Below are 18,877 nucleotides of genomic sequence, written 5' to 3' on the forward strand. Positions count from 1 at the left end.
AATCACACAAAATCCACAGGAAAACTCCTGTCAAAATAGAGTAAAAATCTGTAGAATAATGTATACAGTATGTATATCCTTCTGTGCACTTTGTGCTTCTTGTCTTCTTAGTTACAGGATGGTTTCTACATTGTAGCAACTTGTGACTGGTATGACAATAGCTCTACCTCCTTGTATGTTTTCTTTACTTGGGCATTAGATGAAAGGTGCACACAGTCATGTGAGAGTTAAGCTCTACCCGAAGAGGGAGAGACATAAAAGGGGTGTCATAGAAAATAAGTGTCATAGAAAATACTAGCAGCTCTGCAGCCACGGTCCCTCTCCCCCTCCTTCCTTTTTCCCCTCACACTCATTTCCAGCAATGAGACAAGAGCTAGCAATCCAAAGCTGCCTTTATGTAAAATGGCAGTGGACATAGGGAAGTGAACCATCCTAATTAAAATGCATGAAGTCCTTTTGATGCCCAGATGACTGAGAGAAGATGCCTTTTGTGAGAAAAACTGAGATTCAGAATGGACAGATAATTAGACAAAAGGTCTTTTCAGACAACAATAGAGACATGTGTTTATACATAGACACAAAAGTGGAAGAGACCTTTTGTCCGCAGGAAATTCATTGTCCTTTCAAGAGAAATATTTTACATTTACACTAGACACCTTTGTCCCTGTAAGAGAAGTACTGCACCTGCAACAGACATATGTCTATGAAAGAAAATATGGAATATTGAAATGGTATAAATTCAATATTAATGAGACATATATTTTTAGTGGCAGGGCTAACAGGGGAAGAGTATGCATATTTTTTCATATCTATGACACCTGCCTATAAGTCACAAATCAATAGTGGACAAGTAACTAACAGCCAAGTCATGTTTGGTCTCTAAGTAAAGATAAAATCCCAATGGAAAATATGGAAAAGATCTCGAACTTCTGTGACCATCAGACGTAAAGTTATTTCATAAGTTGGGGATTTCATAAAATCCTGAAAGACTGAGAACCGCCCACAACCCTGCTCACTCAAGGTCATCACGAAGGGGGGGGGGGTGTGTGGGTGTAACTCAGGGGCTCGTAAAAGATCAAGCCGAATTATGATCTGTGTTCCTGTAGAGACATACATATGGTGTATGCATGAATCCCATTTACTGAAAGGGCCGAACGAAGCGCTCTCCTTTGGCTAAGTTGACTCGTCTCTGTGAGCGGCGTAGTAAATTCTTTGGTTAATCCCTTTTTACTATCTGTAACTGTATATGCTGTATTGTTTTGTCCCCTTTGTAAAATCTTTTGTATATTTTTTTTATAAACAGTGCCCCTTTTTGGATTTAATATAAAATTTAATAGTTCTGTTCCTTTGTTCTGTAACCGCGCTTCGAGGCCATACGCTACCTATTCCAGGCGTCCAGTTAGCCTGTGAAAACGACTGCTGGTGGCACCGAGTAGTTTGGGGTTATCGTGGAGTTAGTGATGATTGTACAGGTGTATATTCTATACGCTCACTGTTAGTTTTCCGGTAACCATACTGTTAGTACAAACAGCCTGCAGCCTACTTCATTAATAGTCGGCCAATTGTGTAATTGTCCGGACAGTAGGGGGCAGCAGATAGCTGTTCGCTCAAGAGATCACAGCGGGTGGTTCTGCGTGGTCTTCCCCGCCTGAGATATCCTTGACAAGGGGAATGAAACATTGTGGCACTTTATGGTACATCTCTTTCAGAGAAAGAGCTATGACCTTCAATTATGCTGCAACTATTGCACCCAAAGGGGTAATCATGACTAACTGAATTGTGCCTCATTAGAATTCCCAACATTTATGTATCTGTTCAAGTTATATTTTAAGACCTTACCCTGATTTGTCTGGAACGCTCACAAAACAATCCAAAAACACCCGATCTTGGCTATATTTGCATAGAGGGACCGGTACAATATAATAAAATAAAATTAGCACTTTGTTGTATGATTCAGTTGAGCAGAACAGATGTCAGTGAAAGAAATTTATTCAATGAGCTTGATGGTTACACAGGTCTAAGTAAAGCAACAAGATGACTTGAATTAAAGTAGAAAATTACTAATCACAACACAAGGAGCTGTAATAAGCCTCCATGCTCCCCTTTTCTTTGTTATATCTTGCCCCCAAATGGCAGTACTCTCATTCAGGTTGGTTAGTCTCCCCCACCTGTGAAAAACATGACTGACTGCATTTCATACTGAAGCTTTTATCCTGCTCCTCTATGCCCCTTACTAATACACCGTTATTGTGAGTACTACTCACCCCCACTTGATAGCCAACTATACTGCAGGCATCTTTTATGCAGCACAGCTTCTCCTCCGCCTCCAGCTCTCAGGAATCTTAGTAAGGGGATTAGGATGCCTTACATAGGTACATAGTTAGATAGGTTGAAAAAAGACTTTGGTTCATCAAGTAAACCTTGATATGAATTATCTTCTTGCAACCTTTACCTGAGTGCCAAGTTTTCTACAAGATTTATGTGACAGGATGCTACTTGGGCAACATTCACAGGAGTGCCATAATCACTATTCTGATTACATTAAACCTGGATATTCTGACCCATGATTATGCACCAATATGACATGTCCAGGACAATAATGCAACTTGATAACTAGGTGGTATGTCCAATACAACAGGTCATTGGTAGCCTACAGCAACCAACAAAGGATATGAAAGCCCAGGACAAAACAATGAGGTCTATGTAATGCTTGAGTCCTTTTTTGCAAGAGGTTGGCTATCTCTTATTCAATCCTCTTACATGGAGATGCTCAGACTTGTTTGAGGTTAACTGAATTCAACTCAAATTTTGTAAAAATTAGAATTCTCCAGAATTTATTTTTTTGTAATACAATTCATGTGAATTTAACAAGACGTTGGTCTGGCGGCCACCATTTGGTTGTATTGTAGTGAGCAAAATGGTGAATAAATAATATCGATGTCACCCCTTACCTGTTCCTGCGCTGCAGTGTGCCATCTGGTGCTGCTTTCCTCCTCTTGCATCTTCTTGCATTGCAGACCCCAGAACATGACAATGAATATTACAATTTGCATGAAAAAACTTTGATACAAATCAATTTTTCCCTTTCAGATTTCAGCAAGCTACTGAATTCGCAGATTCGCTCATCTCCACTCTTATGTGCTCATTTTAAGGTCCATTTGGAGGGACAATCTCACAAAAATAGTTCATTTTGGAGTTATGCTCAGTAGCGCTGATGACCGAGCTGCAGTGAATTGCTGCTTAACTAGAATAACTAATTTGAGAAAAGCAACAATTCGTGTCAGAGCTGTAATGACAATGGCCATATCGGTGCTCCCCTCCTGCTTTTACAGATTATAGGAGCTGACAATTCAGTGTTTTATATATAAAAAGGTTGCATGAAATTGGAAAAAAGATCTGCTTTTTTTTTTTCTATAAACAGCGCCATCCCTGCCTACAGTGTGCATGTGGTACTGCAGCTTAGTCATACAGTGGGGAAAAAAGTATTTAGTCATCCACCAATTGTGCAAGTTCTCCCACTTATAAAGATGAGCGAGGCCTGTAATTGACATCATAGGTCGACCTCAACTATGAGAGACAAAATGAGAAAACAAATCCTGAAAATCACATTGTCTGATTTGGAAAGATTTTTTTTTCAAATTTTGGTGGAAAATAAGTATTTGGTCAATTACAAAAGTTCATCTCAATCCTTTGTTCTATATCCTTTATTGATAATGAGAGAGGTCAAACGTTGTCTGCAAGTCTTCACGAGGTTGGCACACACTGTTGCTGGTATGTTGGCCCATTCCTCCATGCAGATCTCCTCTAGGGATGTTTTGGGGTTGTCGCAGGGCAACACGGACTTTCAACTCCCTCCAAAGGTTTTCTATAGGGTTTACATCTGGAGACTGGCTAGGCCACTCCAGGACCTTGAAATACTTCTTACGAAGCCACTCCTTCGTTGTCCTGGCGGTGTGCTTGGGATCATTGTCATGCTGAAAGACCCAGCCACGTTTCATCTTCAATGCTCTTGCTGATGGAATGAGGTTTGAACTCAAAATCTCACGATACATGGCCCCATTCATTCTTTCATGTACACGGATCAGTCGTCCTGGTCCCTTGGCAGAGAAACAGCCCCAAAGCATGATGTTGCCACTCTCCCAAAACTCTTCTGGATCATCCAAATGCTCTCTAGTGAACTTCAGACGGGCCCGGACATGTAATGGCTTAAGCAGGGGGACACGTCTGGCACTGCAGGATCTGAGTCCCTGGAGGCATAGTTTGTTACTGATGGTAGCCTGTGTAACATTGGTCCCAGCTCTCTGCAGGTCATTCACTAGGTCCCCCGTGTGGTTCTGGGATTTTTGCTCACCGTTCTTGAGATCATTTTGACCCCACGGGGTGAGATCTTGTGTGAAGCCCCAGATCAAGGGAGACTATCAGGGGTCTTGTATGTCTTCCATTTTCTAATTATTGCGCCCACAGTTGATTTCTTCACACCAAGCTGCTCGCCTGTTGCAGATTCAGTCTTCCCAGCCTGGTGCAGGGCTGCAATTTTGTTTCTGGTGTCCTTCGACAGCTCTTTGGTCTTCACCATAGTGGAGTTTGGAGTGTGACTGTTTGAGGTTGCGGACAGGTGTATTTTATACTGATAAAAAGTTCAAACAGGTGCCAGTACTACAGGTAATGAGTGGAGGACAGAGGAGCCAGTACTACAGGTAACGAGAGGAGGACAGAGGAGCCAGTACTACAGGTAATGAGTGGAGGACAGAGGAGCCAGTACTACAGGTAATGAGTGGAGGACAGAGGAGCCAGTACTACAGGTAATGAGCGGAGGACAGAGGAGCCAGTAATACAGGTAATGAGTGGAGGACAGAGGAGCCAGTACTACAGGTAATGAGTGGAGGACAGAGGAGCCAGTACTACAGGTGATGAGTGGAGGACAGAGGAGCCAGTACTACAGGTAATGAGTGGAGGACAGAGGAGCCAGTACTACAGGTAATGAGTGGAGGACAGAGGAGCCAGTACTACAGGTATCGAGTGGAGGACAGAGGAGCCAGTACTACAGGTAATGAGTGGAGGACAGAGGAGCCAGTACTACAGGTAATGAGTGGAGGACAGAGGAGCCAGTACTACAGGTAATGAGTGGAGGACAGAGGAGCCAGTACTACAGGTAATGAGTGGAGGACAGAGGAGCCAGTACTACAGGTAATGAGTGGAGGACAGAGGAGCCAGTACTACAGGTATCGAGTGGAGGACAGAGGAGCCAGTAATACAGGTAATGAGTGGAGGACAGAGGAGCCAGTACTACAGGTAATGAGTGGAGGACAGAGGAGCCAGTACTACAGGTAATGAGTGGAGGACAGAGGAGCTAGTACTACAGGTAACGAGTGGAGGACAGAGGAGCCAGTACTACAGGTAATGAGTGGAGGACAGAGGAGCTAGTACTACAGGTAATGAGCGGAGGACAGAGGAGCCAGTACTACAGGTAATGAGTGGAGGACAGAGGAGCCAGTACTACAGGTAATGAGTGGAGGACAGAGGAGCCAGTACTACAGGTAATGAGTGGAGGACAGAGGAGCCAGTACTACAGGTAATGAGTGGAGGACAGAGGAGCCAGTACTACAGGTAATGAGTGGAGGACAGAGGAGTCAGCACTACAGGTAATGAGTGGAGGACAGAGGAGCCAGTACTACAGGTAATGAGTGGAGGACAGAGGAGCCAGTACTACAGGTAATGAGTGGAGGACAGAGGAGCCAGTACTACAGGTAATGAGTGGAGGACAGAGGAGCCAGTACTACAGGTAATGAGTGGAGGACAGAGGAGCCAGTACTACAGGTAATGAGTGGAGGACAGAGGAGCCAGTACTACAGGTATCGAGTGGAGGACAGAGGAGCCAGTAATACAGGTAATGAGTGGAGGACAGAGGAGCCAGTACTACAGGTAATGAGTGGAGGACAGAGGAGCCAGTACTACAGGTAATGAGTGGAGGACAGAGGAGCTAGTACTACAGGTAACGAGTGGAGGACAGAGGAGCCAGTACTACAGGTAATGAGTGGAGGACAGAGGAGCCAGTACTACAGGTAATGAGTGGAGGACAGAGGAGCCAGTACTACAGGTAATGAGTGGAGGACAGAGGAGCCAGTACTACAGGTAATGAGTGGAGGACAGAGGAGCCAGTACTACAGGTAATGAGTGGAGGACAGAGGAGCCAGTACTACAGGCAATGAGTGGAGGACAGAGGAGCTAGTACTACAGGTAACGAGAGGAGGACAGAGGAGCCAGTACTACAGGTAATGAGTGGAGGACAGAGGAGCCAGTACTACAGGTAATGAGTGGAGGACAGAGGAGCCAGTACTACAGGTAATGAGTGGAGGACAGAGGAGCCAGTACTACAGGTAATGAGTGGAGGACAGAGGAGCCAGTACTACAGGTAATGAGTGGAGGACAGAGGAGCCAGTACTACAGGTAATGAGTGGAGGACAGAGGAGCCAGTACTACAGGTATCGAGTGGAGGACAGAGGAGCCAGTAATACAGGTAATGAGTGGAGGACAGAGGAGCCAGTACTACAGGTAATGAGTGGAGGACAGAGGAGCCAGTACTACAGGTAATGAGTGGAGGACAGAGGAGCTAGTACTACAGGTAACGAGTGGAGGACAGAGGAGCCAGTACTACAGGTAATGAGTGGAGGACAGAGGAGCTAGTACTACAGGTAATGAGCGGAGGACAGAGGAGCCAGTACTACAGGTAATGAGTGGAGGACAGAGGAGCCAGTACTACAGGTAATGAGTGGAGGACAGAGGAGCCAGTACTACAGGTAATGAGTGGAGGACAGAGGAGCCAGTACTACAGGTAATGAGTGGAGGACAGAGGAGCCAGTACTACAGGTAATGAGTGGAGGACAGAGGAGCCAGCACTACAGGTAATGAGTGGAGGACAGAGGAGCCAGTACTACAGGTAATGAGTGGAGGACAGAGGAGCCAGTACTACAGGTAACGAGTGGAGGACAGAGGAGCCAGTAATACAGGTAATGAGTGGAGGACAGAGGAGCCAGCACTACAGGTAATGAGTGGAGGACAGAGGAGCCAGTACTACAGGTAATGAGTGGAGGACAGAGGAGCCAGTACTACAGGTAACGAGTGGAGGACAGAGGAGCCAGTAATACAGGTAATGAGTGGAGGACAGAGGAGCCAGTACTACAGGTAATGAGTGGAGGACAGAGGAGCCAGTACTACAGGTAATGAGTGGAGGACAGAGGAGCCAGTACTACAGGTAACGAGTGGAGGACAGAGGAGCCAGTAATACAGGTAATGAGTGGAGGACAGAGGAGCCAGCACTACAGGTAATGAGTGGAGGACAGAGGAGCCAGTACTACAGGTAACGAGTGGAGGACAGAGGAGCCAGCACTACAGGTAATGAGTGGAGGACAGAGGAGCCAGTACTACAGGTAATGAGTGGAGGACAGAGGAGCCAGTACTACAGGTAACGAGTGGAGGACAGAGGAGCCAGTAATACAGGTAATGAGTGGAGGACAGAGGAGCCAGTACTACAGGTAATGAGTGGAGGACAGAGGAGCCAGTACTACAGGTAATGAGTGGAGGACAGAGGAGCCAGTACTACAGGTAACGAGTGGAGGACAGAGGAGCCAGTAATACAGGTAATGAGTGGAGGACAGAGGAGCCAGCACTACAGGTAATGAGTGGAGGACAGAGAAGCCAGTACTACAGGTAATGAGTGGAGGACAGAGGAGCCAGTACTACAGGTAATGAGTGGAGGACAGAGGAGCCAGTACTACAGGTAATGAGTGGAGGACAGAGGAGCCAGTACTACAGGTAACGAGTGGAGGACAGAGGAGCCAGTAATACAGGTAATGAGTGGAGGACAGAGGAGCCAGTACTACAGGTAATGAGTGGAGGACAGAGGAGCCAGTACTACAGGTAACGAGTGGAGGACAGAGGAGCCAGTACTACAGGTAATGAGTGGAGGACAGAGGAGCCAGTAATACAGGTAATGAGTGGAGGACAGAGGAGCCAGTAATACAGGTAATGAGTGGAGGACAGAGGAGCCAGTACTACAGGTAATGAGTGGAGGACAGAGGAGCCAGTACTACAGGTAATGAGTGGAGGACAGAGGAGCCAGTACTACAGGTAACGAGTGGAGGACAGAGGAGCCAGTAATACAGGTAATGAGTGGAGGACAGAGGAGCCAGTACTACAGGTAATGAGTGGAGGACAGAGGAGCCAGTACTACAGGTAATGAGTGGAGGACAGAGGAGCCAGTACTACAGGTAACGAGTGGAGGACAGAGGAGCCAGTAATACAGGTAATGAGTGGAGGACAGAGGAGCCAGTAATACAGGTAATGAGTGGAGGACAGAGGAGCCAGTACTACAGGTAATGAGTGGAGGACAGAGGAGCCAGTACTACAGGTAATGAGTGGAGGACAGAGGAGCCAGTACTACAGGTAATGAGTGGAGGACAGAGGAGCCAGTACTACAGATAATGAGTGGAGGACAGAGGAGCCAGTACTACAGATAATGAGTGGAGGACAGAGGAGCCAGTACTACAGGTAATGAGTGGAGGACAGAGGAGCCAGTACTACAGGTAATGAGTGGAGGACAGAGGAGCATCTTAAAGAAGAAGTTACAGGTCTGTGAGAGACAGAAATCTTGCTTGCTTGTAGTTGACCAAATACTTATTTTCTACTAAATTTTGAAAAAAATTTCTTTCCAAATCAGACAATGTGATTTTCAGGATTTGTTTTCTCATTTTGTCTCTCGTAGTTGAGGTCGACCTATGATGTCAATTACAGGCCGACCTCATCTTGGGAGAACTTGCACAATTGGTGTCTGACTAAATACTTTTTTTCCCCACTTTATATGTTGTATTTTAGTTTTTGCTGAGCTATAATCCTACATTATACTAGTAACTTGTGGATGAGAATCTTTCTGTATCTGGAGTGAAGCCTTGTTATTTTTTTAATCATTTCACAGAACCACCTCCTACCTGTCCGAATTCTGGCGTCTCTTCTGATTTGTAGGACCAACATGACCAACCTTCATTGTACCTCACTCAAGAAATCAGGTGGCTGCAGATTAAATTTCTCTAGGAAAAGTAATAAAATGTACAAAAAAAAATAATTAAGAAATATTTAAAATAATATATACAATTTCGAATCACCCCCTTTGTCTGTAACTTAAAGAATAATAATCTAAACCCCTACCCAAAAAAAACATGCTTTACATTGCCACATGCATAACTATCCAAACGTATCACATCAGACTTGTCCAATATGGCGAATGCAGAAATAAATGAAAAAAAGTGAAAGTTGCATGGAAGCCAAAAAACAGTAAAAACTACAGTTGATCACTGAAAAGAAACACGCTGCCATACAAGTCTATTGGCTGAAAAAGAAAAACAATATGCCTCTCAGAATATGGAGACAAATTGCATTATTTTTTTTTTAGTAGTAACACAGAAAAAAATTCAATAAATTGATTTCATCATAATTGTACTGACGTTCATGCAATAATAATAAGACTCCAACTAATGGCAGAAAATCTATTTTTTCAATTTCACCCTTCCTGGAATTTTTATTTTTTTTCATTTTTCAGAAATTTATATGGTAAAATGATTTTTTTTTTTTTTGCAGGCTCAAAACTAGAAGGGTATTATAAATTATTGTGGCTGCTCTGCTGGGTAATGTAGTGCAGCTTCAATCTTTGCTCCAGGTAACGGCGTCTCCAGCACATTCTGCACAGAACTGTGAAGGGAACAAGGTTGTTTAAGTTTATTAATAATTTCCCCCAATTCCATCGACATGCACCGCCACGGATATATAATATTACCTGCTGTAGATTTTAAATGCAGAAAATGATACAGAGGAAATGCAATAGCCCAATTTACATTTATTTCATATTTTATTCCTATAAAGGGCAGATAACCAGGCAGGCAAGATAGTAAAAATAAGAATTTAATTCAGGTAATAGAAAAGAACCGCAAGAGCTGTATAGAATGGTATAGAGACGAGTGAAAAAGAGAACAGAATTTATTTTCACATATCTTATTCTCAGAAAGAAAAAAAATCTTCTTTATATATAATTATTGGGATTTTCATTGCAAGATATGCCGCAAATGGAAAGATGTCCTGGATCCTGAGGAGCCTTCTTTTATTTTATTATCAGATTTATTTTAAATATATTTCTGCATATTCCAAAATTGGAAAACTTTTCTGTGTGAACCGGGGAGGAAATGAGAAGTTTTCATATTGTATATATTTTCTTTTATACTAAACAATTTGTAAATTACTGTATAACATTGTGTCTTTATAGTTCTTGACATTTTGCTTTTCTGATACAGAGTATAAAATCCCCTATATTTAATTGAGATTAAAAGCTAAGGACACAATTGACATCAAAACGGATTTTTTTTTTACCATATTTTAGAGATTACTGTTACTTAAAATAAGTTGCAATAAGTTTCAGGGTGCAATTGACAGACTTTCCTTCATTTTCAGGCTCCCTAAGTTGCAATTTGGAGCCTGCTTTTCTCTCTTTTCTTGTGGTGTTGTTTCTTCCTAAGATACATTCAGGACCAGCTTTCCATGTGTGCAGAGAACTGTAAACTTAATTAGCTCTAAAGTATCAACACAGCTTCCTTCTTGGAGTGATTCCCCTTTCTACTGATCGTATGCTTTCCTCCATTTCTATAGTCTGTGTTATCTATGCTCCCTGATAACTTAGATGCTTTCCCCCTCTCCACACTCTGATCGACTGTGTACAACCTCCTCCCCTCATTGCTGCAATGTCTAACACTTAGGGAAGGGAGAGCAGAGATGGCATATCAAAGCCAAGGGCTGAGCTTTGATGGATTTGGGTCAGATTTACAAACTAGCAGAAGGACTTACATAGACTATATGCTATTATTATTAGTAATAATTCATTATTAGTATTATTATTAATTATATTATTAATGACATTTCAAACACTATATGTAATAGTCAAACATACTATTTAGAAAGTGCTTCATTTTGCATTTAGCAAGCAAATGAACAAGAAAAAGAAATTTAGTACAAAAGTGTTCATAGCATTTAAAGGCCTTAAACTTTTTTGGCAAAGTTAAAGTTGTAAAGATGTAATTCCTACTTCTATTTAGACTCCCCTCCCCCTACATGCAGATTGCAATCTACTTTTATTTTCAGATTTAGATCAAAGGCAGAATGACGCTGCCTTTACTAGCTCTCATGTACTTGCACAATTTCATTTCTTTACTGCCTTTATTTTCCAATTTGCATTTGAAACATAATTCAACCCCCTTCTCTGCATACGCTGCCATATGAGCTTTACTCCTCCTGACACTCTGATCTTCTGTGTTCGACCTTCTCACACTGTCTCTTGGCATATGTGTTCTTTTGAGAAGAAGGAAGAGAAGATCAAACTAAACTGACTTTATGCCGACTGTGTGTTGTATCTATGTTACACGCAGCAGCATAGCCAGCTACAGTTGAGCTCAAAAGTTTACATACCCCGGAAGAATTTTTCCTTTCTTGGCCTTGTTTCAGAGAATATGAATGATAACAAAAAAACTTTTTCTCCACTCAGGGTTATTGGTTGGGTGAAGCCATTTATTGTCAAACTACTGTGTTTTCTCTCTTTAAATCTTAATCACAACCAAAAACATCCAAATGACCCTGATCAAAAGTTCACATACCCTAGTTTTTTTTTGCCCTCTCTAACATCAATGACTGTTAGGAGGGCGGTTGCAGAGAACTTTATTATAATGGAATGCAACCGACCCCGGGGTCCGGGATGCAGCCTGGTGGACTGCTGCCGAACACTTTCCGGGTGAAAAGGAAAGCAACCAACTTAAATGATAAACCCTTCCGTGTTACTGCACACAGGAACGGGTATAGCAATTCGCACTATCTCCGTTAACAGCACGAGAGATGCGCGACCGGGGAAGTAGTTGTAGCCCTGTTAACTGCACAGGGACTACACTGGCGGCGCTAGGATGCGTGTGTGACTACGCCGACGGGTACACGTGCCTCCAGCCGGCGTGCTACCGGACTGAAGGGTACTACTCCACGTAGCAGACAGGCGATAGCCGTGGATAGGACATCTGCAGGCTGCTCGGGGTGTTAGGCGACCCCTTTGGCAGAGCCAGACTGCAAGACGAAGCTACCTGCCTATTTCCACTACACCTGCCTATGGAAACTACGTGGAACACAGTCGTCCACACATCAGCATCACTGCTCAATGATTAGAGCGCGCCGCCATGTTTGTGGGTGGGTCTTTTATAGACTAAGCCCTTCCCACCTTCGCACTATTGGTGGCGTCACCCACGACCAATCAGGCGGTGCCAGGTCACCGGATCAGGTGGGTGCCAAACCACCAATCATGGTCCGCCAGGTCACGGACATGCTCAGTGCGGAGAATCCTGTACTTAGTCTCCAACAGCCCTGTCTCCCTCCGCAACCTATGCTTAACATTGCTGGGCACAAATACCCGAGAGACAATCTGTACATCTCGTGGACCAGCTAGGCGTTGGGGCTGACGACGATGCTGAGCAGCATCAGACCTGGCTGGACCAGAATGGGAGACCACAGAAGGTTCTGGACCCATTTTGAATCCAGCAACAGCCCGACGCCTAGCAATGACAGCTTGAAGTCTCTTGTGATAGTTGTAGATGAGGTTCTTCAATTTCTCAGATGGTGAAGCTGCCCATTCTTCTTGGCAAAAAGCCTCCAGTTCCTGTAAATTCCTGGGCTGAGCATAAGAGATTACACTCTAGAGGAGAGAGAGAGGATCCTGCTGACCATAAGAGCTTACACTCTACAGGAGAGAGAGAGGATCCCGCTGACCATAAGAGCTTACACTCTACAGGAGAGAGAGAGGATCCCGCTGACCATAAGAGCTTACACTCTACAGGAGAGAGAGAAAGGACCCCACTGACCATAAGAGCTTACACTCTACAGGAGAGAGAGGACCCCACTGACCAAAAGAGCTTGTGCAAGCTTGTGTCCCTGTTGGAGGAAAAGTTGTGAAATCTAGAAGAGAGGTTAACTACCTTGAAAATCATTAAGAAAGGTGAAGAGTTCTTAGACAGAGCAGAATTATCTCTTCATGATTCAGAAAGAGAAGAAATTCTAACTGCACCTGACGAAACAGAGGAATGGAAGCATGTGACCCAGAGAAGCCGGAGGATCGAGAGGCAGTCAGCACCCATACTGCTCAGGAACCAGTACCAGGCTCTCACGCTGGAGAACCATGAAGAAATACAGCAAGATAAGACTTTGCCCACAATGAATAGCCTTGTAAGCCCTCAGAATCCTCCTGGATGGAGAAAGAAGAATGTTGTGAAGAAAAAACGGAGAGTGGTGGTCATGGGGGATTCCCTGTTGAGAGGAACAGAGGCCGCTATCTGCAGACCAGACATAACCTCAAGAGAAATGTGCTGTCTTCCAGGAGCAAAAATTAAAGATGTGTCTGACAGGATATCAAGACTCTTCAGACCTACAGATCACTACCCATTCCTGCTAATAAATGTGGGGACAATTGACACCGCAAGAAAGGACCTGGAAACCATCTGCAGTGACTATGAAGACTTAGGCAAGAAAGTGAAAGAATTGGGAGCGCAGGTGGTCTTCTCATCCATCCTCCCAGTGGATGGCCATGGAACAATGAGGTGGAATAAGATTCTACAGGTGAACAACTGGCTACGTCAATGGTGCCGTCCACAAGGATTTGGATTTCTGGATCACGGAATGAATTACCTATACGATGGACTACTTGCTAGAGATGGGGTGCACCTTACGAAGACTGGAAAACATGTATTTGGAAGTCGCCTTGCTACACTCATCAGAAGAGCTTTAAACTAGAACAATGTGGGAAGGGAAGCAAAAGGCCAGAAAAAGCCATACAGCTGACAAATACTATTGAGATCTCTGCTACTGGAAGTGGAAAGGAAGAACAAAGACAAAAAAATCTAAATAATAGAAATATGGGAGGAAGAGAAACCAATCACAAACTAAAATGTTTTTATACAAATGCACAAAGCATGGGCAACAAACAAGGAGAACTGGAACTACTAACGCAGGAAAAGGAATATGATGTCATTGGAATCACTGAAACTTGGTGGGACGATACACATGATTGAATACAAGGCTAAAAGGATACAACTTATCTGCAAGAAACATACTTGATATACGAGGAAGAGGTGTCGCATTGTATGTTAGAAAAGCGAATATCGGCACAGAGATTGAAGCAAAGACTGGGAGTTCTGTGGATACTGTTAAGAATACAAGGCGAGAACAACGGAAAGGACACCATTGTAGGCATTTACTACAGGCCACCTGGGCAAGCTGAAGATATGGATGAACTCTTTATGTATCAAATGACCAAGTTCTCCAAAAAATATGACGTAGTGGTCATGGGAGATTTCAACTCTCCAGACATTTGTTGGGAATCTCTCTCAAGTAAAGCTAACAGGACAAGCAAATTCTTATCCTCTCCTGCTGACAACTTTATCTTCCAAAAGGTAGGGGAGAAAACAAGGGGATCTGCTACTTTGGATCTAATCCTTATAAACAGGGAGGAAATGGTTGAGGAGGTAAAAGTGGCTGGGACCCTCGGAGGCAGCGATCATGCTATTATAGAATTTTGGATAACTAGAGGAGGAAGACATGTGAAGACTCAAACTTCAAGGTTAGATTTCAGAAAGGCAGATTTTAAGAGACTCAAAAAGAAAATAGTGGGGATCCAATGGCTGGATGTCCTTAAGGACAAAAATGTCCAGGAAGGATGGGAAATTTTTAAAAATGAGATTCTCAAAGCACAATCATTAACAATCCCGAAAAGTAGGAAGAATGGGAAGCATTTAAGGAAGCCAGGATGGATGAACACAGAACTTAAACACATGCTAAAAAGAAAGAAAGAAATGTTTATCAATTGTAAAGAGGGAGGCATATCTAAAGAAGATTATAATGCAGTCTGCAGAACCTGTAGGGCACGTATCAGGTTAGCTAAAGCTGACAATGAATTAAGGCTTGCAAGAGATGTCAAAAGCAATAAAAAAGGATTTTGGGGGTATGTCAAAAGTAAAAGAAAAGTCAAAGATGCTATAGGATTTTTACAGGATGAAAATGGTGAAATGGTAAGAAAGGATGTTGAGAAGGCCGAACTTTTTAATTTCTATTTTGCATCTGTTTTCTCTCAGAAAGAAAATGTAACATCAACTGATCTTCACTGTCCTACTAAAGGAATAGAAGAATCCAAGTTATCTGTAAATAGAAAGATTGTGAGGGAATATTTAGCTAACATAAATGAGTTCAAGTCTCCAGGTCCAGATGAATTACACCCCAGAGTACTGAAGGAGATCGTAGAAGAAATTTTAGAACCACTCTCCATAATCTTTGAAAATTCTTAGAGAACATGAGAAGTCTCAGAAGACTGGAGAAGAGCAAATGTTGTTCCTATCTTCAAAAAGGGGAAGAAGGTGGACTCAGGGAACTATAGGCCGGTGAGTCTGACTTCTATACCAGGAAAGATCTTTGAACAAATTATTAAACAACATGTATGTAAGTACCTGGATAAGAATGAAGTGATTAACTAGAGTCAGCATGGGTTTGTAACTAAAAAGTCATGTCAGACTAACTTAATTTCCTTCTATGACAGAATCACTGACTGGGTGGATCAGGGAAATGCTGTAGATATAGTATATCTTGACTTCAGCAAGGCATTTGACAAAGTATCTCACACCATCTTTATTGAAAAGGTGACCAAGTATGGAATGGACCAGGCAACTGTTAGATGGATTCATAACTTCCTTAGTGATCGGACTCAAAGGGTGGTCGTAAATGGCTTCACATCCAGCTGGATGAATGTCTCAAGTGGGGTACCACAGGGCTCTGTCCTGGGACCTGTATTGTTCAACATCTTTATCAGTGATTTAGATGAAGGAATTGAGGGTAAACTGATTAAATTTGCTCATGACACAAAGCTAGGAGTGATAGCTAACACTAGAGAAGAGAGCGAGAGGATTCAAAAAGACCTAAATAAACTGGAGCAGTGGGCAACAACTAACAGAATGGTTTATAACAGGGAAAAATGCAAAGTACTACATCTGGGCAATAAAAATGAAAAAAGCATCTACAGAATGGGAGGAATAGAGCTAAGCAACAGTACATGTGAAAAATACTTAGGTATACTAATAGATCATAGACTGAACATGAGTCAACAGTGTGATGCCGCAGCAAAAAAGGCAAATACAATTCTGGGATGTATTAACAGAAGCATACAGTCTAGATCACGTGAAGTCATTATCGGTCTTTACTCCTCTTTGGTCAGACCTCATCTGGAATACTGTGTACAGTTCTGGGCACATTTTAAAAAAGACATTGACAAACTGGAGCAAGTTCAGAGAAGAGCGACCAGAATGGTGACCGGTCTGCAAACCATGTCCTATGAGGAACGGTTACAGGATTTGGGAATGTTTAGCTTGCAAAAAAGAAGACTGAGAGGAGACTTAATAGCTGTCTACAAATATGTCAAGGGCTGTCACATTGTAGAAGGATCATCTTTATTCTCATTTGCACAACGAAAAAATAGAAGCAATGGGATGAAACTGAATGGGAGGAGACACAGATTAGATATTAGAAAAAACTTTTTGACAGTGAGGTGATCAATGAGTGGAACAGGCGGCCACGAGAGGTGGTGAGTTCCCCTTCAATGGAAGCCTTCAAACAGAGGCTGGACAGACATCTGTCTGAGATGGTTTAGTGAATCCTGCTTTGAGCAGGGGGTTGGACCAGATGACCCAAGAGGTCCCTTCCAGCTCTACCATTCTATTCTATTCTAGCTTACACTCTACAGGAGTGAGAGGACCCCGTTGACCATAAGAGCTTACACTCTGCAGGAGAGAGAGGACCCCACTGATCATAAGAGCTTACACTCTACAGGAGAGAGAGAGGACCCCGCTGACCATAAGAGCTTACACTCTACAAGAGAGAGAGAGGACCCCACTGACCATAAGAGCTTACACTCTACAGAAGAGATAGACTTACCCAGTGATTCAATAGAAGGAAAACGAATCTGCTGCACAAATTTTCCTTCATTGGAAACCACTGAGCTGTGATGGCCGAGGTCCTGACTAGCCTATAGAAGATGTGATAATCCATAAGATGTCACAGCTCTGCAGGACATTTTGGGGAGGACCAATCAGTAGTGCAAAATAATGTTAGCCCTCTCCCTGATGCTTCAGCAGTGTAAGAAATGGTGCCGGTCAGGTTTTTTTTTTTTTGTTAACTACGAATCGAATCTCAAAATGTTCAAATTCGCATGAAATTGGCAATTTCAGAAAATTCGATTCTACCTCGATCCTTTAGCATGGTGGTTCATTTTGCAACAAATAAGGAAATGAAAATTAATACAAAAAAATCAGAGCAGTGATGTAACATAAACCTTTAAGTGATAAAATGTTAGCTGCCACTTATTAATGAGTGCAAGGTAGAAGCAGTATGCAGTGATCTTTTGAGCTCCCTCTAGTGGTGGCTTTAGGAAGCCTGAATAATCCATTTAATTAATATCTATGAAGGGAAATTGAAGGTCTGTTGCAGAAAAAAAAAAAAAATTTCATGGATATAAAGATATATTAAGGAATGACTTTTCCATGAATATTGGGCTTTAAAAATGACATACTGTAAAACATTCACGACACTCCTATTTTTTCTACTTCCCTTCAGCCGCTTCACAGCTTGCCTTTTAGTTAGAGCAGCAGTTTATGCTCCAGAGCTGCTATTCAGTATTTGGGAAAAGGAAGTTTCCATTGTAGTCAACCATTATACGCCTTTACTTATTTTTTTCGGGGAATCAAATATAAAGATGAGAAAAATAAAAAAAAGTGAAAATGAGAATTTGATATATTTCGAATGGAGCTGAATTATAAAATCTGACTGCTCTGGGCACATCACGTACAATGCCTTCTCATAGTTATGTTTATAATCAGCTTTCATCATTTATATTATTAGGGGAGAAGAATAACCATTGAGCAAGCAAATCCTTCACACCAGGAAATTTACCGTAATAACCTTGAATTCAATGAATCCCAGATATAATCACACCAGTGATTTTGCAATAATTCTAGCAATTTTTTTTTCCCCACATTTTTCGCTGCCATGTGAAAAATTAGCCTTTTTTTTATACGCCGGTCTGGTCTCCATTAAAGCTTTATGTTTTGCAGACTGAATTATGAATGCTTTCACATAGGAAGAGCATATGTTGGGTCTTTATTTCAGCAGGTAACATTAGGATGAAATGCAGATATTAACTATTATTTATACATCAGGGTAAAAAAAAAAATCCTTCTAACCTGATATAATTTCTTTTAGTAATCACCTTAAAAATTATAAACGCTGCGATGCCAAGCAGCTTGATGTTCTGCAGTCTTGGCTCAGACCCCATAAACCAAGCTGTTTGGAGACCTCTTTATTAGTTTTTAATTTATTTTTGTCAATTGCTTATTTTTTTTTTTCTTTCCTGCTTATTCCAATAGGAATCCTGCTCATTAGTGAAGCTGAGTGTTCATTAAAAAAAGCTTAAAATTTATTTTCTTTAAAGTAAAATTAAGATTTATAATTTTAGGGACATGTAAAGGTAACATTGTATTAAAGGAGATCTGTGCATAAAGTTTAGCTGTGATTAATGGGAATCAGCAGGGTTTTTTGCTTTGTCCTGATATACTGTAGACAAACTAACAATGGTTCTGTTCGTTAGTGGAGACAGCAGGAGCTCAATTTTCAAGATTAGGACCAATTATTTGGGGAAGAGGATGAATTTTGTGAAAGGAACATAACAGAAAAGAAATAATACGTTGCAGTGTGTTCCTCGTGGGCAGGGATTAAGGGG

This window comes from Phyllobates terribilis, unplaced genomic scaffold (genome assembly GCF_046119375.1).
Source record: "Phyllobates terribilis strain yellow unplaced genomic scaffold, ASM4611937v1 Scaffold_8__6_contigs__length_399053987, whole genome shotgun sequence".
NCBI classification, from domain to species: domain Eukaryota; kingdom Metazoa; phylum Chordata; class Amphibia; order Anura; family Dendrobatidae; genus Phyllobates; species Phyllobates terribilis.